The 24,332-nt window shown below is 37.1% G+C and overlaps 1 pseudogene; it reads right to left on the bottom strand.

Moving 5' to 3' along the window:
• Nucleotides 1–14,078: 14,078 nt before the first annotated feature.
• The window catches only part of LOC119877892, a 32,308-nt pseudogene continuing 22,054 nt past the window's right edge, over nucleotides 14,079–24,332 (bottom strand).

The following is a 24,332-nucleotide window of genomic DNA, read 5'->3' as shown; positions in this document are numbered from 1 at the left end:
AGCTTGAATGTTAGAATGGAGGAGAAAAAAATAAAATACTCAATAGGAGTTTGTCAATATGACCCAGAATATCATTTCCTATAAAAGGTCACATGGAGCCAATCTTGGTATGCTTTCAGGAGGCTTTTCAAACTCAGACACAGAGATACTCCTCAGCAAATTAGGTAGTGATGCCCCAAATGCTTTCGGAGAGGACCTGCGAAAGGGGTCCGAAGGCCCAAGAAGGTGGGCACGTGAAAATGAATTTACTATGTGAGACCAGAGAACCCACCACGAAGAAAGATAGCAAGGAGCAAGAAGTCAAGAAAGGGACAAGCAAACAAGGAAAGAGGAAAGCAGAACATCACAGATGCTCAATAAGCATGTGGTGATAAAAAATAAACGAATACCTTAAAACCCAAAATTTCAGTAGAAAAATTGTTACGTGTTTTGAATAGCATAATTAACGGTAGCTTGATTTTTATCATATGAATTCATGTGCCTGTTTTATTTTTATTTTTATTTTTTTATTTTTTTTCTGACATTTTATCTTAAACCAAGTAACATACTAGCAATATTGACCATTGATTAGACCGCAGAAGAAATCTCAACAAATCCAAAGTTTCTTTTTTTTTTTTTTAATTTTATTTATGATAGGCACACACACAGAGAGAGAGAGAGAGGCAGAGACACAGGCAGAGGGAAAAGCAGGCTCCATGCACCAGGAGCCTGACATGGGATTCGATCCTGAGTCTCCAGGATCGTGCCCTGGGCCAAAGGCAGGCGCCAAACCACTGCGCCACCCAGGGATCCCAAATCCAAAGTTTCTGAATTATAACTGACCTCACTCATTAACTACAATGCAATACATTTAGAAAATGAAGACCAAAAAAAGAAAGCTCCACCAATGCCCGAACCTTGAGTCTAGAAATCAACCATATGTTAACAAATCACACGGGTGATAACAAGGACATCAAAATTGAATTATAAAGAATGTAGACCTGAATGAACTATGTATGAAAAACTAAAGTTTCAGAATACAATCGTGTGGTACTGGATGTATTTATTAAAGAAGAAATAAATGAGATTGGGTTTTTAGATAAAATTAAAGAGTCAGAAACATAACAACCCCAGAGGAAACAGGAGAAAAAGAAATAACATAATTAAGTCAGTAGAATAAAAATATTTTAAAAATAAAATAGCTCTTTTTGGAGGGGACGTAGACTACCTAGTAATAGCTAGAACTTTAGTAGATACTATCAAGAAGGAAAACATGAGAGAGACTGACTGCACAATTATAAATATTAGTAAAGGCATGTGAAATTAGGTATGGTCAAATGATATATGGAGACATTAGGAATACTGTTTTTAACTCTAGAAATCACTGGTATAATTTCTAATCAGGTCTTTCTCAAATTCCCTCTTCCTTCCCATAGGTCCCCTCGCTCACTTGAGGCAAAAAAAAAAAAAAAAAAAAAAAAAACCTTTAATTCCTTGACTCCATGTGGGCTTCTCTTTTGAGTATTGAGAACTCCTGGGTAAAGCAGAGGAAAACAGACCCTCCTCCACTGCCTCCCCACATCCAGGAGGCGATACACAATTCTGACAACACTCAGATTTATTGACAACCATCTCCATGGAACCTTGCCCTTGGCCTACACGGGAATGGTCTCCTTCGAAAATGTTCTCCATGATGCAATAAAACCAACATTACCCTTTAACGTAGTTCCCATGACAACCAAGTCTGAAGCCAATGGCATGTGAGCAAAGGTTATGTTGTCAACTCGCATTTTCCTATTCCACAGTGTTTGCTCATGATTAATAATAATAGCTACTTAGAAGTATTCTTTGGTCTGAGCAAGATAAATATTTTTGGTAAATGCGGTCGGAAACTAATACATTGGAAATTGATCAAGAAATTCTGCTAACTTGGCTTATTAACAACTTTAAAATCCTCCTGGAGTCTACTATTCTTTTAGCCTGAGCTTTTTCAAGGACTTCCCTTGGTCAGTATATAGCATAATCCAGGCTGTAACTATATACTTACTTTAAAAGTATCCAGGAAAATAGGCCCCGGCCCAGGACCAAGAAGTTCACTTTTTTCCTAAGAACAGTGTTGTTAATTCTAAGAATATTACCTCACCTCTCTTTTCTAGTATTTTACTTGTTTGTTTATAAGTGCATGTCAATGGTTAATAACACCCAACATTGCTCTCCCCTAATGCAATTATTGTGCTTATTTAAGATCTCTGCTCACAGTGGTTTATTTTTTTTACATCGGCTCTGGTATTGCTTCCTAGAATGTAGTCCTGGATTTTTAAAATTCACGGAATGTTCTGTTTCAAGTCAAACAGCAGGATAAATTTTTGACGAAAATATTTTAGATGAACTAAAAAAGCAAAATACCAGTGTCTTAAGGCAAAATTTATCATATTGTTACACCCATAGTCTAGCAATGCTTCTCTGGGTTTTGTTGCCTTTTGAATGAATCTAAGTTTTCTACATGAATATGCATTGTGTTTTTAGAATATTTTTGGGAAAAAATCATCTAAATATTTAACATTTTAAGCCTTTCTTCTTTCTATAATTGGAAGAGTCTTATTCTGAAATTATAGGTATTTACAAGTACAATTCAAATCAGAAAATATGAACAGATAATAATTACAATAAAATCATAAAATTACCAGAGACCAAAGGAACCACTGAAATAATATGTATATCTTTTCTCTTTTACCTTTCAGAGGAGGAAACTGAGAATCAGAAAGTTTATTGACTTGTTTCATTATACCTCTCTAATTAGTGGGAAATTTGACACTCTAGCCTCCTGAGTCTCATATAAGGTTCTGTCCATTATCCTCATGAATGGTTTATGTTTCCTAATTGTTTTTGTCCCATCATCCCCATTAGGTAATGAGTTTTTAAAGGCAGAACAAAGTCTCTTCTTAGCTTTGTTTCAATTCCCTGTACAGCAGTAACCTGAACGGTAAAAATTCAATGCATGTCAATTTACTAAATATCTGTGATCCTGAAGACAACAAAATGCTTTTTAAAGAGGTAGAGTGCATAATGACGAGAGAAGTAGTAGTAGTAGAGTTGAGTTGACTGCAATCAATTCAATAAAAAACAATTTTACAGAAGTATTTCTTAGATATTAAAAACAATCACTTAAAACTTCTCCATAAAACATTAAGCATGGAGACAGAAAAAGATAGAGCAATTAACATAAGCCAAAAATATTCTCCAAAATGTGAATCCTCATGAGCTTTAGGGATTTCTTGTTTTACAAATCCATTGCTTTTATATAAAAAAAGATGTCCTAAAAAAAAAAAAAAAAGATGTCTAAAGAGGTTAATTTCCAGATAGAATTCATCTGCATCACCCTCTCATACTTGTTTATATCAAATACCCTGCCTAAGGTACGCGTGTATCTCCCAAGCTTACATTATTGATGAATTACACTCGCCAGAAGTAAGGTCCGTGTATTGAGGCAAGATTTTGAAAAACATACTTAACAGGACGAAGACCTGGCTCTTAGCTATATCACACTACATAGAATAGAGATTTGCCAAACCATTTTTTTTTTGCATCAATTCTGCATCAAATCTCAAAAATCAAATCTAAGAGCCAGGAATTAATAAACTATTTAACTTGGTGAGTAGGAGGTAATGAACGGCAACTATATAATTGTGAAATATGCCTTATTTGTAGTATGGAAATGTTAATTATAAATATGGAGAGTGTTTTTACTTTTCTTTTGATTCACATTATTTTACAAAAAAAAAAAAAAAACCTACAAAAACAAAACCTTCCCATATTCCTTGCAAGTTAGAGGCACTAGGATTCTAATAAATGTTGCTAAAGATTTAAACAATCTGTGACCAAGAGAAATCTAGTATGGTAAGAAGCCTCCTGGTTCTTCTCACTTTTTATTCAAGTGGAGCACTTGAAATAAACTCCAAAGATCTTTTCCCAATGACTTCTGGACAATCCAAATTTCTTTGTTGTGTTTTAAGACTAATTTATTTATTGGGAGGAGGGCGGTGACAGAGAGAGAGAGAGAGAACTCTCAATCAGACTCCCCACTAGGCACAGAGCTAGAAGCAGGGTTCAGTCCCAGGACCCTGAGATCATGACCTGAGCCAAAATCAGGAGTCGGAGGCTTAACAGACTGAGCCACCCAGGCGCCCCTGGACAATATAAATTTCTAATTAAAATAACTTACGGGTTTTATGTTGCATTTGTGGCACAGTGACTTCTCCCCCTCAAATAGTAACTAATTATAAATAGATTGGCCAATTAGATTATGAGCTTTCTAAAGAAAACACACCTGCTTATTTATGCCTTAAAAATAATAGATTTTGGGGATCCTTGGGTGGCTTGGCGGTTTAGCACCTGCCTTTGGCCCAGGGCTGATCCTGGGGTCCTGGAATCGAGTCCTGCATTGGGATCCCTGCTTCTCCCTCTGCCTGTGTCTCTGCCTCTCTCTCTGTGTCTCTCATAAATAAATAAATAAAATATTTTTAAAAAAATAATAGATTTCAGGAGTGCCTGGTGGGGGTGAGGTATGCTTAGTTGGTTAAGTGGCTGGCTCTTGATTTTGGCTCAGGTCAGGATCTCAGGGTCATGGGATCGAGACTCACATTGGACTCTGAGCTCAGTGGGGAGTCTGCTTAAGAGTCTGTCTCTCTGCTCCTCACTCTGCTCACTCTCTTTCTCTCAAAATATAATAAATCCTAAAAATAATAATAATAATAATAATTGGGGCACTGGGGTGGCTTAATTGGTTAAAGTGTCTGCCTTCAGCTCAGGTTACGATCCTGGGATCAATCCCACATCGGGTTCTCTGCTTAGCTGGGATCCTGCTTCCCCCTCTCTCTCTGCCTACTGCTCCCCCTACTTATCCTCTAATAAATAAAAATCTAAATAATAATAATAATAGACTTCAGAGATGATAATTAGTAGACTCAGAAAAATAAATATTTTAAAAACAAAATTTTACCTTCACATGAACTGGTTAACTTAACAGGGTCTTAATAACACAAAATTAAAATGAAAATTTCATATTTAATGATCAATGCAATTGAAGAATTATATGGAGGCACCACATTTAGTTAATGATACTTATTTATCACGTCTCATCCTTCTTGTGATGACACCAACAGAAAGAGGGTTGGAACACTATCTTGAAACACCATCATTAGAATTAATGAAGTTACTAAACAGTATCCCTAATTATTTCAGGTGAAATCTAGACTGTGCCAAAATAGAAATACGGGCTTGACACTTAGATCACAAAGGGCTTTTGCTCCCAAAGGTGAGGCAGATCTTAGGAACGATTCTTAATTCTAACCCATTTTGTTGGGCCTCATGAAAGTTCTACTTCCTATGAAATTAACATTCCTCAACCGAACATTAGGGATCTTCCTCCCTGACCTAGTGTAAGAGAACCAGAAATAGATTCATTAACAAGTTTTATGGCTTGCACTGCATTTATCTCCCACTAAATAAATAATGGAATTATTTCTTTTACTTCATTACTTTCAACTTAGAAAATCATAACTTTGATTTGATGTAAAAAAGCATACTCTAATTCTAGAGCATTCCAGCTAAAAGATCCAAAGACCATCATAAATTTAATAGTGACTTCACTAAATCTGGTTGCTGTGAATATTTTTCAGGATGATCAATTTGAAGTAAGAGTCATAAAAAAAAAAGAGTCATCATTAATTTCCCTGATTGCAGAACACATGTTCATCATAGAAAACTCAAAAAATATATAGAACATATGGGAAAAAAACACCAAAAATGTAAATGAACAATAACAAAAATAGTCCAAATCCTCCAATCCTGCAAATGACAACAACTGCAAACATTGTCAGCCCACTTTTTTTCCACTCCTTCTAAGCACGTATATTTTCAATAAGACAAACTCATAGACCAGTTATATATACGTCATCATTCCTGCTACATTTCCACTTTTTACCTCTGTGAAGTTTGTAAGGAACACTATATTTCTTTCATAGTACACTTGGATTAATTTATACTGCAGAAGAAACTTCATGTCTCCATTTTTATCTAAATCTTTCAAAGATATTCTTATTATTAGATTGTGTGTGTGAGTATAATTTAATTCCCAGTGACTAAAGCTTCCAATGCAGCTCTTAGGAAGACAGCCGTGAAGAACGGAGTTTCCTCTGGATTGTTTTATGCACCACCTCACACAAAATGGCCAATGAGCCCATATTGGCAACCACGTCCTTCAAGCTTCTGAGAGCTTTCTGTTCAATACCAGAGCTCAAGCACCTGCAAAGCACGAGGAAAGCATCTAGGAGTTTCCATCTTTATAACCAACTACCTAACAGGTTAGCAAGGTTTGTGTCTTATGAAATTAATTGTATTCAAGATAGCATCCAGCTCACTCAGGGGTAAAAATCAAACTGCACGTACTACAACGAAGGAAGCAGAATGCTGTTTGACTCATAATCTACAGAAATACAGCTCCTTGTCCAAAAGACTATGATAATAGGTTAAATATTCAGTGTTTAATAGCTTGAAGTCAATGCAAACAGGCTGCCCTATTTCTGCTCAACATAAAAAAATCACTCTTACTGGACTTCACTACAATGTCTTGTCATCAACCAATCCAAAAGAACATTAACTTTTTTAAAGTTGTATTAAATTCATTATTTTATTGGGATGCCTGGGTGGCTCAGGGGGTTAAGTCTGACTCTTTGATTTCAGATTATGATCTCAGAGTCATGGGAATCAAGTACCATGTCGGGCTCCAGGCTTAGTGATTTTAAGATTAAGATGAAGATTAATTTTAAAATTTTCCCTCTCCCTCTGCCCCTCCCCCCTGCTTATGCTCTCTCTCCCTCTCTCAAAACAAACACCAAAATGCCTGATCATACTTATAAGGCTCCATTGAGTATATTGTCCATTATGTCACAAAGCATCTTTTAATTTTGTGCATTGTCTAGAAGATTTCACGAAAGAAACGTATTACTCATGAGTCTCAGTTCCATAAACACCTGTTTTCTCATTAACAGTAGGTTTAAATTTATCTTGCTAATAACATATTTTGTATTTTTATCTTGCTTTCAGTAAAACAGGGTTAAATGTGTGCCCCACCGCCAATAACTATGTAAGGCCTATGATGTGCATTTCTACCTGTGTTCTTTGAATCCCTGCTTTTGTTTTCTCCCTAACATTATTTTTCATTTACCTAATTTCTCATTTATTTATTATTCATGAGAGACACAGAGAGAGAGAGAGAGAGAGAGAGAGGCAGAGACACAGGTAGAGGGAGAAGCAGGCTCCATGCAGGGAGCCCGACGTGGGACTCGATCCCGGGTCTCCAGGATCACACCCTGGGCTGAAGGAGGTGCTAAACCGCTGAGCCACCCGGGCTGCCCTCAACTATTTATTTTAATCATTTTCATGGTACCCATTATTTTAAGCAGCTTCAATTCCTTTGTTAAACAAGTATAAATTAGTGTTATTTATATTATCAGACAACGTTTTTAAAGGAAACTTTGTTCCTATTTTATCTACTTTTATCTAAATACTTTAATGATACGTATGTGCATGTGTGAATTTTAATACCCAATGAGTTTGTACAGGAATAAAGACACACTTAAAACTATTTTAATAGCATTCTCCTTATCTGCAATTTCTATTGAACTAGGCAACAAGAAAAACGTTAAAAGCCCTTTTATTTTTCTTCTAACTCAAATACTCATAAGGATTTTTTCAAGCAAATGTAAGAAATAGATAAATAAAAAGATTTCTAAAGGGGATACAAATTAATAAACCATAAGAACTTTCACTAATCCAGTATAGAAAATTAGGTCTTAAGAAATCTCTCGGTAATCCACTTTCAAACCTCTCCAGTTTGTTCAATAATAATTCAAGTTTACAATGGTCCCAGAGTAAGTCACCTCTCTGTGCCATGATTTCAGTGTTTAACTTATAATTAAGCACTTAAAATGTTTGAGAATATACTTCTCAAGCCATCAACACATTGCATAAGTTTTCTCTCCCTCAGATAAATAAGTGTGTCAGCATGAGCCATAGAGTTACACAATGCATTATGCAGAGCAATTTGGTCAGCATTATCTTCATTCTGTTCTGCTTAGGAGACAAAAGTTGACATTACGTAAATTAAACCACTTTGTCATGTTTTGATTCCCTTACTCAGTTCTATCTGCCTAAGAATATAGTTATTTCTGAAAAACTGAAATAAATGACAGATTTTGCTCTATGGGTATATGAGCATTCATGAAAATATGAAGGTAATATTCCATTTATTTAGGAAAGCATGATATTTAAAGTGAAACTAATAGAAGCAATATGGCAGAGATGATAGCATTTTAAAGATGGAAACGTCTTTAGAAGTGATTTAATTTGGCCCCCTTATTCTGTAGTTGTTGCTGTTAGCCAAAAAGCTAGGTAATCTTCTCTAAAATCACAAAGCATGGAATTAAGCTAGAACTCAGGCCCTCTAATGGCCCAAATCTGCAGGTAAATTATCAATCTCTCTTTGAGAAAAATGCTTTTATAACTTTCAATCACAGAAAATATTTGTTATATAATCACATTTACATTATACTAAGTTCAATGTATGGGATATGGCTGGTCAGGAGAAATGTGCTAGGCTGACGGGTGGTAGGTACCACCTCCGAGCCCAGTGTGCCATCCTAACTCTTGATGTAACAGCAAGGGTTGCTTACCAGAATGTGCATAGAGACAGAGAGATCTGGTGTGAGTACGTGGAAAATCCCTTCTGTGCTGTGTGGCCACAAAGCGGACAATAAGCACAAGACAGGTAAGGCCAAATCTATTGTCTTCCACCCAAAGAAGAACCTTCAATAATACTAGAACATTTCTGCCAGAAGTAACTACAACTTTGAAAAGCCCTTCCTCTGTCTTTCTAGAAAACCATTTGGAGACTCTAACTTGGAGTCGGTTGCCATGACTGCTCTTGCCCCACCAGACGTTGTCTGGACTCAGCTTTGCCAACACAGGATGAGCACAATCTAGAGGTTGCTCAGACAACTGCTCACCCAGATGACAACCTATAAGAAAGTTACAGCTGGAGCCCAGGGTCTGAAGTCTAGATTTATAGGCAGCTGTCCTATGACGGGAGTGGTACACCATTTTGGCCACTTTATTATACAGCTAAGCAGAACATATGCTTAATCTTCGGGACGCTGAAGGAGATGAATGAGCTTTGGAGTGAATGTGGCAGTGTAAAAAGCTTCCTCTGTTTTTTGGATCTGCGTATTTAACTGTTTTGAAATGCAGTTGTCTCCTTCCTGAATTTCAAATCTAAGACCACGTTAGTCACATCACAATATCCAGGAGTGAAATTTTGTTTGTTACTGTCATTCTCTTTCCTTTTCATTTAGAATCAGGATAAACTGCGTTTTAAAAAGAAAAAAAAAAACTACTTTGTGGTAATTCCTTCCCAATTGTGTGCACCTTCTTTTTTCTTTTTTAATAGGCATAGGCTTTATAAAGTTTTGCTAGATACTAATGATAACTACATAAAATGAAGACACTAATACTAACTAGTCAAGAAGCCATTTTGTAGTAAAATGACAAGCAAAAAAAAAAAAAAAAACCAACAAAATCACCCAACCAAAACCATGAATTTCTTGACTCATCTAATTTGAAAGCCTTGGGGTATTTTCGGGCTTGTTTGGATACAGAGAATAAAATAATGACACAAGGACTCTCCACTTTCACCATTCCATTTTCTATATAGCTGGGCCTGGTTAAATTCTCAACTCCCCTCCACACAATGGAACAATGGCTGCCTATACTCGTCGACGTATATATCATCCTAACACCAACCCCAGTAAGGCAGGTAGAGAGGACGCTTTCTTTCCACTTGTTCCAACAAAAGTTCTAGAATAGAGTTTCCAGGGCTCTGATTCACCTTCTCACCCCTGAATTAATCACTGGGATACAATGTTTTGATTACTCAAGCCTGGGTCACATGGCCACAGAGTTTGAATCAATCTCACTCAAAACACATAGAATACAAATGGGGAAATAATGGTTTTGCCAGAAAATGTGAAAATAAGTGCCGGGCAAGCCAAAAAAAAAAAAAAAAAAAGGACAGATGTCCTCTAGTGCTCTAGTGCACTGGTTAAGCATAAGCAGAGAGAAAAGTTTCGGGCCTCCAAACTTTCTTTACCCTCCAATTTATCCCAGAAATAGTTGCTACGGATTATCTTCTAATACATTGACAGGAGCACATCCTATCACAACGCGGTTCTACATTTTACATGGACAAGGTTCTCTCTCCAACTCCCACTCTGTCTCTCTGTCCACAGGACAGAAATAGTAAGTGGCAGCAAGTCCAGGAAAAACTGGACTTCTCAGGATTTCTCATGTTTCTCTATTCGGCTTCTCCTGTGCGACCTTAAATCATGGTGGGTGAGAGCCTAGCCAAGGCTTTGAGGTTGTAGTGGACGGGGAATTTGGGAAAAGAGCAATCTTTGCCATAGAGTTAGGACTGAAGCCTTTTAAGCCTAATTAGTTTAAGAAGAAAGAACACTCGTGTGATCCAGCCCCAGCTTGGATTGCTGCTATCAGCTCTCCACTCTCTCCCTGTAATAGAATTAGGGACTTCATATCCTTTTCCATTTGCCTCTGCAGTGCTTTCCTCTTGGGGTGGAGCATACTCCTCTGTCACTCCCACTTTGGGTTTATCTCTAGGATCCGACCAGAGCCATGTGAATATAACATGCGCCGCATCTAACAAGAGTGTCACACCAGCTGGCGTGGCCTGGTTTGTGCCTTTGTGCTTCTGCCATCTGCCATCGGAAGATCTCACCTGGGCCTCAGAATGAAAGATCTGCAGAGCAGATGTGAAGCTGACTTGCTGAATGAAGAACAGCCATCCCCGCCCACCTCCCAGACATCAAGACCACGTCTCTCACCGTAAATCACTGGCCCGGCTGGGCTGTTTGTTAGGCAGGTTTATCGTGCAAAACTCACTAAAACAACATATTACACAGTTGTCTGCATTATGGTTTTTGACTAGACACAAATCTAAGAAAAGTGTTATTTTTAAAACATCAGGGCCATGACTCAGATGGTCTCTTCAGAGTACAGTCTTGGTATTAAAGAAAAAACATGAAGTCCGAAAGCCAAAGAATCAAACTATGGATCTTTATTTGTACGTCTCCAACACTTTGAGGCTGATATGTTCATCAATGCAAGGATTTTAATAATGTATCCTCTTTCTTCCGTCTTCTCTCCACGCATGGTAAGCTGGCCTTACTACTGCTCACACCAAATATCCTTCCCTGCAAACCCACATACTTCGCCTTAACCTACAGCCTTTAATCCTATGCTACGCTCTTGTTTTTTCTTTTTCCTAATTTAACTGACAGAACAAAGAACCGTTTTGGCAAACAAGAATTTTCCTGCAGAACTAGGTGGGAGTTACTAGGTCAGAATGGAATTTTCCGTCTTCGTCCAGATTTTCCCCAGTGCTTTCCTTGGGAACAACATGGGAAGAAGTGACTGGTATGTGGTCATATTTGCTCCCCTGATTCTGTTCATGTCAGTCAGCAAATATCAGCTTAAAGTTTTTCAAGTTATTATTTGTGTGTTCCTGTTTTTATTAATTTTTTTAATTAAAGAAATATGGTTTTAAGAAAGTGAACAGTGCAGAGTTGTAAAAAGAAAATGTTAGTAATCTTAACTTTCCTCCTCCAATCTCACTATTCCTGAAGTAATCAGTGTCCCCTATAGTGTCTTCTGTTTGAAATATTTATCCATATAAATACATCATGATTTTCTATTCTTCTATAAAATGAATTCTATTATGTAGTTTCATCTAATATGGGTTCTTTTCCCACATATAATAGACGAATGACATCTCTTCATGGAAATATGTCTAATCTAATTTTCATTAAATCTAATTAAATCTAGCTTTCATTAAAACTAGTTATATAATATGCCATGTTATATATTTATCAAAAATTCTTCAACCAATCCTTCTTAATGCTTATTTCTTTTTTTGTTGTTTGCTTGCTTACTTTACCATTACATGGCAAAGCAAAGTCAATGAGTTAAGAGGTGCTCCATTACAGGGAAAAGAGAACCAATCGTTGAGTTGACCATACAATTACCATATATGGTCTTTCATAATATGTACATGTATGATTCTGTCCGGATCTTTGATCTTTCTTTTTAAATTCTTTTCCTTTACTGTTTCTGAACTTCCAGACTGCCCTGGGACCAGATGAATGCATGCTGCCCATGGGCCAGGAATATTAAGCAGAATAGGCAACTACTTTGTTTTCCAAATTCAGAGAATAAAGACTTGATTTTCACCTCAGATCTCTCTTAACTGGCTTGCTAATACCTGACATTTCTTTGTCTTAAAATAATTGCAGATATCACGGAGAGCTAACGCATTAAGTCTCATTAGGCTTTTACATATCATTTTTAATACTTTTGTCAAATCTTGCCAGAGTAAGTTTTTATATGAGAAAAACGAATTGAATAGCAATCTTTTTTTTTTTTTTTTTTTTAAAATTTTTTTTTAATTTTTATTTATTTATGATAGTCACAGAGAGAGAGAGAGAGAGGCAGAGACACAGGCAGAGGGAGAAGCAGGCTCCATGCACCGGGAGCCTGACGTGGGATTCGATCCCGGGTCTCCAGGATCGCGCCCTGGGCCAAAGGCAGGCGCTAAACCACTGCGCCACCCAGGGATCCCTGAATAGCAATCTTAAAAAAAAAATTGTCTAGCTAGAATAAAAAAATGAGTAAAAGGAGATTGAGTGCACTAAAGACAAATTTCACCTAATTTATAACTTTATGGAAGGAAAGACCTAAACAGATGACTTTGTGTTGAAGATATTTTAGAAATCAAATACAGTTCAACATTTTGTATCAGCCAATGGCCTGAGGTTATTGTAATATTCAAATCATGTTTTATGTCCTTCGGCCTGGTATCAGATTGGTATTAGAATTTCTAAGGCACAGTATACTTTAATCTTTAAGATGCCCTCAAATTTCATGGCTGAGAGAGTCAAATTTTGTGGTGTTTTTTTTTTTTTTTTCCCCAAATGCAAGACATGGGATCACCACTTTCCTTTCCCATGGTAAGAAAGTAGTAAGTGTGGCAAAAACAAAGCCTGAAGTTCCTGTTAGACCTTAGGTAAATTTCAAAACAACCATTCTCCATCTGGTTGTCATGAAATAAATCCCAGAAACGAATGTAAGATTGTTCCTTCCATCATAAAATTCTTGACAAATAGAAGAGGTCATCATTAACCAGACTAAGAGCATTCTTATTTTTAAAATAAAATTAAAAATGTTTAAATGTGAAGAGTTCCTGATTTTATGCAAGAGATTGGCTTAGCAAACTAACTCCTTAGCTTCTCTTAAAATATTAAATCTCTGAATTTTTATATCCTCTATGACTAGGTTTTCCCAAGGGCCTTGAAGTGCATTGTAGAAAGACCTAAGTGAAACTAGCTAAATAATACTTTCCTTCTATATCCGGTCAGAAATCTTTATAATTACTCTTAAAAAAAAAAAAAAAAAAAAAAGATGTATTTACATTAGAGAGAATGAGCATGGAAGCAAGGGGAGGGACAAAGGGAGAAGGGTCTCAAGCAGACTCCCTGCTGAGTATAGAGCCCATTGCAGGGCTTGATCTAACACCCAGAGATCATGACCTGAGCCAAAATCAAGAATGGGCTGCCTCACTAAGTCACCCAGATACCCCTATAATTGCTTTTATAATCCCATATTCATCCTTCTCAATCAAACTTTATCTTCTCAGAGACATTTCCTTAATCTTAAAAAAAAAAAAAAAAAAAAAAAAAAAGGTCTCTTAAAGGCACTGGGCACTACTGTGGCAATGGATACTGTGAAATACATCCTCTGTGTGAAGGAAAGTGTAACACGTAACAAGCGTCAGGATTTCAAATAATCTGATTGAGAGATTACACACCAAAAATAACTGTGAAATGGAACATGATGAAAGAAAGAAAATTAAGATATTTTCTTTACTTTTTTTTTTGTTTAATGATCCTTTACTGAAATGCTTTGCTTTGTAGTTCTTAACTAGCTGGGCATTCTACTGCACCACTATTAAGGCCACCTATGACGTCATGAGGGTGGTGGCCATCAACATGCAGCCCACAGACTGGGCAGTCCCCAGGATCTCTTTAATGGTGCCAGAAAGTTCTCAGGGTAAGGAGTGGGGCCACATTTGTCAGGCAATGTTGACAATCTCATCAAAAGTGATATTCCCACTGTGCTTAATGTCTTTGTTTTGTTTTTGCTTCTTCCTGTCTCTTGGCAGGTCCTTGAGGGCTTTGATAATCAGGGTAGAAGCAAAAGGACCCACTTCAATCTGGGCCTGCCTGTTATGAAGAGTCTGTTTCACTGTACTCCTCAGACCCTTCCAATCGCTGGTTGCCTTGGTGAAGTCAAACCAACCTTTTTTGGAGGCAGACGCAGTTGGCCGATCTTTGGGGCCAGGAAACATGTGGCACCGGCACTGCCACCAGTGTCTCAGGTACATGCTTCGATCTCATGGAGCTTGGACCTAGGCAGCATGGTGGAGGCAGCTGCTGTCGGATGAACCCGGGTGCAGGATGACCCAAGACAGTTGCCCCTTTGCCTCCTCCGAGCCAAAAGCCAAAAGCAAGAAGATAGTCTCTAAGGATTCCCAGAGGATTACCAAAATCAAGCAAAATTAATACAACCCTATAATTATACAAGGTATTAATTAAAACAGGGTACTGTGGGGTGACCCTATGTGGTGAAAGCCAGTGGCCTGGGTGGTGAGAGAATTCACCTGAGGCAAAGGAGATAGAAGTTTACTGAATACACTGCAGAGAGCAGCAGGCAGGACAGCAGAGGAGACCTTGCCTGCCAGGAGACCGTCGGGAGGCTACAGTTAAGGGGGAAGGTGAGGAAGTAGGGAAACCTAGGGAATTTTCCTTTCTTGATAACTGTGTTTGGGTATAAATAACTCGTTGGTCAGCTAGAGCTTATGGATAATGGAGGTGGGTGCCCTAATGGGTCTGTTTGTATTCCAGGTGGGTCACCGTGGGCCCTTCTACCCCACTCGGGGTTCCGTTGTTCAAGCGGGTCACCTAAAAGCAGCCTCTACAGATACATTTGGTTTTAAGAGGGTCTGTAAAAAGGAAGGTTCAATGACTAACTTGCAAAGACCAATTCAAAAGTCATCGTTAAATAGAATAAAATTTTAAATATACTTTTCTAAAATAATAAAACTGCATTAGTGAAAGCTGGCATCAACAGCATTCAAGGACAACAATTTAACCTTTTTTTCTTTTTTTTTTAATCATAGCCCTTCTAACTAGCTCCACCAAATTATTTATTTTCTGGTAATAAAAATCCAGTCTGATCGAACAAATATCAAGGTTTTAATTTTTCATTTACTTCTAAGCTTTCTTGCTCTCTCCACTTGGGGCCTGTGTTAGGATGGGAAATCTTCAATGTGAGAGGGCCATGACTGGATTTCCAGTTTCCCCACTCTGTTCTTCTCACCCTGCTCCCTGACTCATTTGTTTGACTTTTGGGTTAGAGTGAAGGAAAGAAGAGCAATATGAAAGTCACTTAGTGTTTCTAGTCCCTTTATTTTTTCATATATAAAACATATCAAAAAATTACATTTGGTCACCTGAATAATTACAATTCTTCCCTCTTTTATTCAAAAAAAAAAAAATAATGAGTCCCTAGAAGGCAGTGAAAAGCCAAATGCACATTTCACTAATCTGGCATTTTTTTTCTAGGGCTCTTGTCATAACAGCAGGCTTCAGATCACCGAGTGTGTGTATGTGTGTGTGTGTGTGTGTGTGTGTGTGTGTGATATATTCTGGCCTTACACACACAGTCTTCTCTCTGGCAAATTGGTTTTAATAAAGACAGATAGATTAGGACTTCACAGATCAACTGAGATCAACGTGAAATAAGTAGTGAGTAGCTAGTGTTTTTTTTTTCCTCTGCCCCATGCTTATCACCAAAAAGCGCCTACCATGGTATCAGGGGATATTCTATTCACTGTTGTGTGAACAAGAGAGCAACAGTCCTGATCTCACAAAACTTACATTCTGTAGACTGGTAACAGACAGTAAATAATAAATAATAATAGAAAACAAACATCAATCAGGCTAAAGAGGAGACGGCACGTGCAGTTGGTGGGGAGAGGGATTAGTTGACAGGTTGCAATTTTAAGTGGGATGATTCCCCCTTGGCCTCGTTGAGAAAGTAGCATCTGAGCAAAGGCAGGAAGCAGGTGAGGGAGCCAGCCAGAAGGCAGAGGGAACGTTCTATGCAAAATTCCTGAAGTTGGGGCTTATTCAAGGAGGAACCAGAGGGCCTGGTGGCTTGATGCTCCCTGAGAGAGGGGAGAAATAAATGCTACAGCCACAGAGCTAAGGCTGAAAGGGAGGAGGCCCATCAGAGGGGTCTACTCCGTCAATGCAAAACTTTGTCTTTTACTCATGTGGAATGGAGAAGTGTGTCAGAGTTTAAATGAGGTAAATTGGACAAACTGATTCAGTCTTAAAAACTCACTCTCGCTGGGCGCCTGAGGGGGTTCAGTCAGTTAAGGGCCTGCCTTTGGCTCAGGTCATGATCCTGGAGTCCTGGGATCAAGCTCACCTGGGCTCCCTGCTCAGCGGGGAGTCTGCTTCTCCCCTCCGAGACTCTTGTGTGTACATGCTCTCTCAATTTTTTTTTCAAATAAATAAATCTTTAAAAATAAATTAATAAATACTCTGGCTACTGCACTGAGAAAAGACTGGGTGTAGCGAGAGACGATGACTCAGTGTTGACTAAATTCTACTATAGTCGCAGACAATGCTACAATTTCAGAGGCTTAAAAAGCAAAGAAAAATAAGGGTTTTTTTTGTTTGTTTGTTCTCTCACATCACACAGCCATTGTGGGTCAGCTATAGCTCTGTTCTATGTTGACTTTCCTCTGATATAACAGTTGCCCTCTGAGACAATACCGGTCTTATATCAAAGGGGGAAAAAAAAAAGACAGGCTGGACCAGGAGCTGGCTCTTAAAGTTTCTGTGCAAAAGTGCTCTGAGTTACTTCTAATCACATTTCATTGGCCACAGCAAGCCATGGGGTCAAAAGACATATCTATAATCCTCACAAGTAGGGGCAAGTCCTCAAGAAAGGCATGCAAATATTTGGAATAAAAATACAATTCTCCAAAATATGGGAGAGAAAAGAAGGGAGATTATTTGGAAAGCTATCACAGAACTCTCAGTGAGAGGTGATAATGACTGGTTCCATATCAATTATATCCCCATCGGTGGAATCCTGAGATTGTCAAAGGTATCAAATGGAAAAGAGCTAGGGAAGTAGCCAAAAAGAGAGGCTCACATGAGAATAAAAATGGCATAGAGGCCTATAATCGGAAAAAGAAGATCAAGAGAGGGGTGGAGGGAATTCAGTGAGAGAAAAACTAGTGAAAACAAAACACAAATCATAGAAACAGTGTAATTATTACATCAAAGCGTTTAAAAAATGAGTTAGTTTCATGAATACTTACAACTAAAATTCATAAAGGGGAGAAAAAGATCCCAAATAAAACTTAAATTCTAGGGCAGCCCCTGTGGCTCAGCGGTTTAGTGCCGCCTATGGCCCAGGGCATGATCCTGGAGACCCGGGATCGAATCCCACTTCGGGATCCCTGCATGGAGCCTACTTGTGTCTCTGCCTCTCTGTGTGTCTCTCATGAATAAATAAATAAAAATCTTTAATAAAAAAAAACTTAAATTCTAGAGAAAACACTTTGCTGACCTTTGTATTACTTTTTGTAGGTTCATCCGACCTTGTAAATCGGATGGAACAATTTGTTACTAGCCAATTTTCCCTCCTTTATTCAACTTGCTCTGTTATCTTAACTTGACAGCAGGATCTCTCTGTTAAATCAAGTATTCCATTATCCCTGATTCCACTAGATGTTGTTGAGGATGTGTAGAAAGGTGAGAAAATTCAACTTCTAATTTCTATTCCTACTCTTCCAACATCTTTCCTTTGTAGACTCTTTGGACAACAGTGAATCCCAAAGCTTAATGTCACTATGTCCCTCCTTTTATCTGCTATCATTGACTTATTCATTTATGTACATTGCTTATATATACCAAGAAATAATGCTAAATGCTAGGAATGCTAATCTAAAAAAGAACTACCCCTGAGTGATTCTTACAGTCCATCACTGAAGATAAATAAAATTTATTAAGGTAAATGTTATTTTTGGGAATACATGATATGCAAAGATGACAGAGAAAGAAGAGATGCTTTAGGTAAACCTGGAGTTTTTCATTAAAAAAAAAATGACAGTGAATGAAAGTTCAAGCAGAAAAAAGGCATACTAAAAAACAAGTGATAAAGTGAAAAATATTTGAGTAATAGAAATAAATGGATGAAAAATAACACATAAAAGGGCAGAAGATGTGACTAGTCCAGATAAAAAGAAGCCCTCGTGCCATGCCAAGAAATACCATTATTAAGCAGGGACCGAGGAGCCGTTGAAGAGTTTCCATGATTAGAGCAGTTGTTGGTTGCTTTAAGTAAATGATCACTGCCTTTTTTTTTTTTTTTTTTTTTTTTTTTACTTATCACTGCTTATGAAACACACAAAAGCATCTCTGCAGAGAACACTCAGTCATGGAAACATACAGACTGGCGTTCAAATCTCAAGCCAGACTGAAAGGCCCACCAGCATCCTGGTGCTTTGCCAGTCTCAGAACTCAAGTTTTTCTCTGTTGGTTTCTAATGTCTCGGGACTTCATGGTGTACACCTTTCAGATTCCCTCTTCATTTCACAGCTCCCCAACTTACAGTTTACTGAGTTAGATCTTCCAAATTTTGGCACATTTATTATACAATATTAAAAAACCAGACATTTGTTAGTATCTCATCAGTGAAGTCTAAACTATTATACACTTTCAAGCTAACACTGGAAGATGCAAATTATACAAAATTTTAATTTTTTTCTTGAAAGCTTAAATCTTATGACAATTTTTTTCAAGAAATTTAATAAAAAATATCCAAGCTGAAATAGCTATAGTTTATCATTTTTCAAATGAGATGGTGTTTCATTAAAACAATGACTAGTTCAGCTCACAACTCCTCACTGGAGGGCTTTTCCTTGAAACAGGGATAATTTGGTACACAGTAGAAGTGCTTCCCATGCCATCTTATACACTATTAAAGCTTTTTTCTACTAGCTTGTCTTCTAAAAATTATATGTGGGAGTGATCCATACTTTATTCATTGGATACGAAACTCCCTTCACTGGATCTATGTTATAAACATCTTCTTTTACTTGCTGGCTTGCCTTTCCACTCTTTAAATATCTTTTAATAAGTGTTAAGTTTTGAATTCTCATGTGGTTTATGATTTTTTCTCCTGGATTACTGATTTTCTGTCCCATTTAAGAAATATATATATATATATATATATATATATATATATTTATCCTAAGATCATCAGGATGCTTTCCTATATTTACTCCTTAAAAAATGTTTTGTAGTTTTCAGTTTAGAGCTATTGTCTATGTTTAATTAGTTTTATTCTTAGGTATTATATATATATTGATGCTATGGCAAAAAAAATACCTTATTTTCTTACTTTATTTTGTTGGTCTTATTTAAGAGTATGATCTTTATATAGTCTTTGTATCCATCGACTTAATACATTCATAATTGCAATAGTTTTCTAGTCTTTTGAAATTTTTACATATGCAATCACATCACATGCAGATGACAAGTTTTCTCTTTTCATTTTCTTCAAATTATAAACTTTTTATTCCTTTGTCATGCCTCACTTTAATGGCTGGGAACTCTAGGACAGCACTGGATGAAATCAATGATAGAGGTATCATTCTTTCAAGAAGATTTTTTTCTTAAATATATTTTTATTCATAGTTTTATTTTTTGTTTTTGGTTTTGTTAGAATCATAATCAAATGGCATGGCCTATAAAATTTCTTATGTAAGAATGAACAAGTAGATTATGGACAACAGAGTACAGAAAGGAAAAACAAGTTATCTAAAAAGAAATCTGCTATTTACAAAGGGAGTCCCTAGGACTGGCAACCCAGTCTTACAGGTCTTAGGGTGTGACAGTTACAGGTGTAGCAGAAAGGCCATACTGGATTCCATCCCCAACCCCTGAAAACACATCAGAACAAAACAGGTATGCATGTGAAAGAGATGTCCTAATAAACTGTAAACATAGAGGGTCAAATAAATCCCCGCCTAGCATCTCCATTTCCATCCTTAGATCACACTACCAATGTATTACGCTACTGACATATTCCTACCAACATGTCAATACCTATTTTTAGCTGGAATGAATCAGCAGGAATCAGGAAAATAGCAAATGCAGCCAAGTGTATACATTCTGATATGCTGAAAAATCTGTGGATGCAACTCCTTAAATTTGAGTCAAAGAATATGAAATTTTAATCATGATATATCTTACCAGGTTGTCTTCCAAAAAAGGTCATAGCAATTCACATTCAGATCTCCAATAGATTGTTTTTTCTTAAGTCCATCAGTATTTATGTTTGCATATATTTTAATAGTTTTCCAATCTTCCAGATAAAACTTTTTCTTAAATTTGTTTCCCTGACTACTATGAGGTTGATCATGTTTTTATGTATTTATTGCTCACGTGCTTTTTCTCCTCCATGAATATCTATGGAGACTTCTTTTCTATGTTTATATTGAAACCTATTCCTCTTTAACAATGTATTTATAAAATTTGTTTATTAAAGATATTAGCCTTCTCCTTTATGACTTGCTTTAGTTGACTTTGTCAACCCTTTGCTATTTTTCTCCTAATAAGCAGTCAAATTAGTATATCTTTTGTATGTCTTCTGAGTGTACAGACATTCTTATGATTTTCCCACTCCTGAAGGGTCAAAATATTTGCCTTTATTTTCTCTGATGATTTTATATTTTAGTTTTTACAAAAAAAAAAAAAAAAAAAAACCTCCTTAATGCATTAGTATTTCATTTTTGCCCATGATGTGGGTAGGGATGAATATTATGTTTGAGAAGCATAGGATAGGCCTTAGAGGTTATATAAAAAGAGGATATTCAAGAAGAAAAAGGACTGTAGTGGAGGAAAACCACATTGAAGGATTATTGGGTTTATCTCACTGTGCTCTATGCCGGTTTTTTTTTATTATTTTTTTCACCTTAAATTTAGCCCACAGTCTTTCCCAGGCCAAAAACTAGATGGTGTGAGAGACTGTAGGATTAATGTAGAGTAAATACATGCATGTCCCACCCACATTTTATTTGGATACTAAATCCCCTATCCCATCGGGTAGATGTTGGAGAACTGTTTGAGGACAAGAGAAAGGTTGACAGAGGTCAGGAGTATCATTGGTGAGAGCATCTTCTCTCTCAGTCATTTCAAAAGTATAATTATAAAGCTGCCATAAAAATGAGAGCTCTCCCGAGCTCTAGTTTATTGAATACAAGGAAATGCTTGTCAGCTTAAATAACAGAAAAAAAAACTGTAATATATTCACCATTACTAGAAGTTGGAAAAACCATTTTAAAAAATCACTGTAGGGAAATATAAAGTAAATAAAAAGCTAATGTAAAATAGGCTCACTGAGGCATACAGCCATGCTCAACCTGTTCAATTAATGAAGGATTCATGGGGGCTAAAGGAGCAAAAAGACAAAAAGATTAATTGGTTACGATACCCACTGGCAGTCAAATATAACATAGAAATATTCTTTCAATTAATGGTTTTAGTATTTAGGGGAAAAAAAAAACCTTCTTTCTCAATATATATGCTTACAGCAGAAAACTGCAGTGTCTGGTTAGATAATCAATCATTAGATGCAAAGGATGAAAACAAACCAAAACTGTATTAGTTTTCCACTGCTGCATAACAAATTACCATAAACTTGGTGGGTTAAAACAATGTACACTTCTTCTCTCTCAGTTGCTGTGGGTGAAAGGTCATAGTTTAAATAGGTGTTCTACTTACAATTCACAAGACTGCAATTAGCCCCATGCCGGGGCTGGGTTCTCATCAGAGGCTGGACAGAGGGAGCTGCTTCCAAACTCCCTCAGAGTATCAGCAGAATTCTTTCCCTTGCAGTGGTACAAAAAGTTGCTTTTTCGAAGCCAAGAACAGAAAGAAACTCTGGCAATCAGGCACTACAATGTCATGGAACCACCTACACATTGCCAGCACATGCTACCTGTTGGAATCACCGGTTCCACTCCCACTGTTGAGGAGCTGACAAACAAAAAGCATGAATGCCAGGAGACAGGGATTGTGGTGTCACCTTAAGGTCTGATTCTCACAAAAACTAAATTCAATGTATTTGGAATTCTCTTCAGTTTGATATGTGAGGCTTATCTAAGTCTATATTTTTCTAAATTTGAAAATAAATCAATTTAATGATTTTAAAAATACTTAACTTCATCACTAAAAAAGGCTTACGGTAAACTCATAATTTACATAACAAAGTAGTCAATCAAATACAACTAACCACACAGCATTACAAGAAAAGTATAGAATTAGGAGCCAAATTTGAATTTTGGCTCAGCTACTTGGGAGATTTATTTACTTAGGATATGTTCATGAACTTGTAGGGACTTCAATTTCTTTATAAAAGTAGAATGAAGTTATACTTACTTTACAAGGTTCTTGGGTCAACTAGACAAAATATTTATTGAAAAAATATTGAATAGGTTTGGTGGGTAAGAGTTATTCAGCAAGACACAAGTCAGTACTAAAATCACAGTATTTTTTTTAAAGATTTTATTTTTGAGAGAGAGAGCATGAGCAAGTGGGAGGAGGTACAGAGGGGTAGGGAGAGAGAGAATCTGAAGCAGACCTCATGCTCAGTGAGGATTCCACAATCCCAAGATCATGACCTGAGCAGAAATCAAGAGTCAGATGCTTAACCAGCTGAACCATCTAGGCGCCCATATAATTACAGTATTTAAAGCTCATTGTATATAATATCTTTGTGACATAAGGCTTTTTAAAGAGTTTAATATCCCCTATTTCTGAAGAAAATATAATTTACAAAAGGAAATGAGGCAGGCAAACTGAGCATGCACCAAAATAAGCAGTCAATAGATTTACATATATACACACACATATATGTATTAATATGTTCACTTGAATACCTTATATACATTAAACTTGAAGTTGTTTCTTTCCTTTTGGAATCTCATTTCCTCCAATAGACATCAAGCATCCTTGAATGAGTCTAAGAGTAGTCTTAACCCAAAGTACTTGCAGCGATGTTAAATACACAAATTCTCAGTCTTTCTGAAGATGGAACAGATGGAACAGAGTCTACATTTTAAATAAGGCCTCCTTATTTGGAAGCCTGGATTTTTACATGGAATAAAAGTTTAAGAACCACTGGTTTACGGTTAAACAATAGGAATAATACATACTTGTCTTGAAGATCTAGGGAGTTAGGACATAAATATCACTGATGCTGACTGATCCCTCTTCTGATAACCAACCATTCTGATCCCCAACTCCAGTGTATGTCAGGAGAGAGAGGTTTTCCCACACCATCAAGCAATTTTGGACACCAGCAGGGTATCCCACAATTCAACTCAATTATAACACTACCTACCTGGAGATAGCATTAGGTTCCATGGGTTAAGAGCTCAGTTCCAAAAAAAAGGTCCTGCACACCCCACCCACTTCAGATGCCAATCACAAGTCCAGGTTGCCATCTGCACTTATGACCAATCGGCATAGAGCTGGGGTTCCAAAGACCTTCACCTTGGGTTCAATTGACCTACTAAAGGCAATTAAAGAACTCAGGAACAACATAGTACTTTCCAGATAATCTGCTTGTTATAAAAGGATATAAGTCAGGAACAGCCAGATGGAAGAAATGCATAGAGCGAGATACAGGGAAAGGGCATAGAGCTTCTATGCCCTCTCCAAGGGCACCACTCTCCCAGAATCTCCACATATTCACCAACCTGGAAGCTCTCCAAACCAGGCTTTTGGGTTTGTTTGTTTTTTTTAATGGAGGTTTCATCACATAGGTATGATTGATTGGACTCAATCTCTAGCCTCTCTCTCCACCTCCCAGAAGGTCCTGAGATGGGACTGGAAGTTCCAATCCTCTAATCACACCTGGCAAGCAGCCCCATGCCTAGATGGGATTCAAAAGTCACCTCATTAACATAACAAAAAACCTATATAACTCTCATCACTGGAAGTTCCAGTGGTTTTAGGAGCTCTGTGCCACATTACTGTAACAAAGACCAAATACCTATTTCTTATTATAAATCACAATTA

The sequence above is a fragment of the Canis lupus genome, chromosome 36 (genome assembly GCF_011100685.1).
Source record: "Canis lupus familiaris isolate Mischka breed German Shepherd chromosome 36, alternate assembly UU_Cfam_GSD_1.0, whole genome shotgun sequence".
NCBI classification, from domain to species: Eukaryota; Metazoa; Chordata; class Mammalia; order Carnivora; family Canidae; genus Canis; species Canis lupus.
Note: the sequence above shows the minus strand (reverse complement) of the source record. Positions and strands in the feature narration are given on the sequence as shown.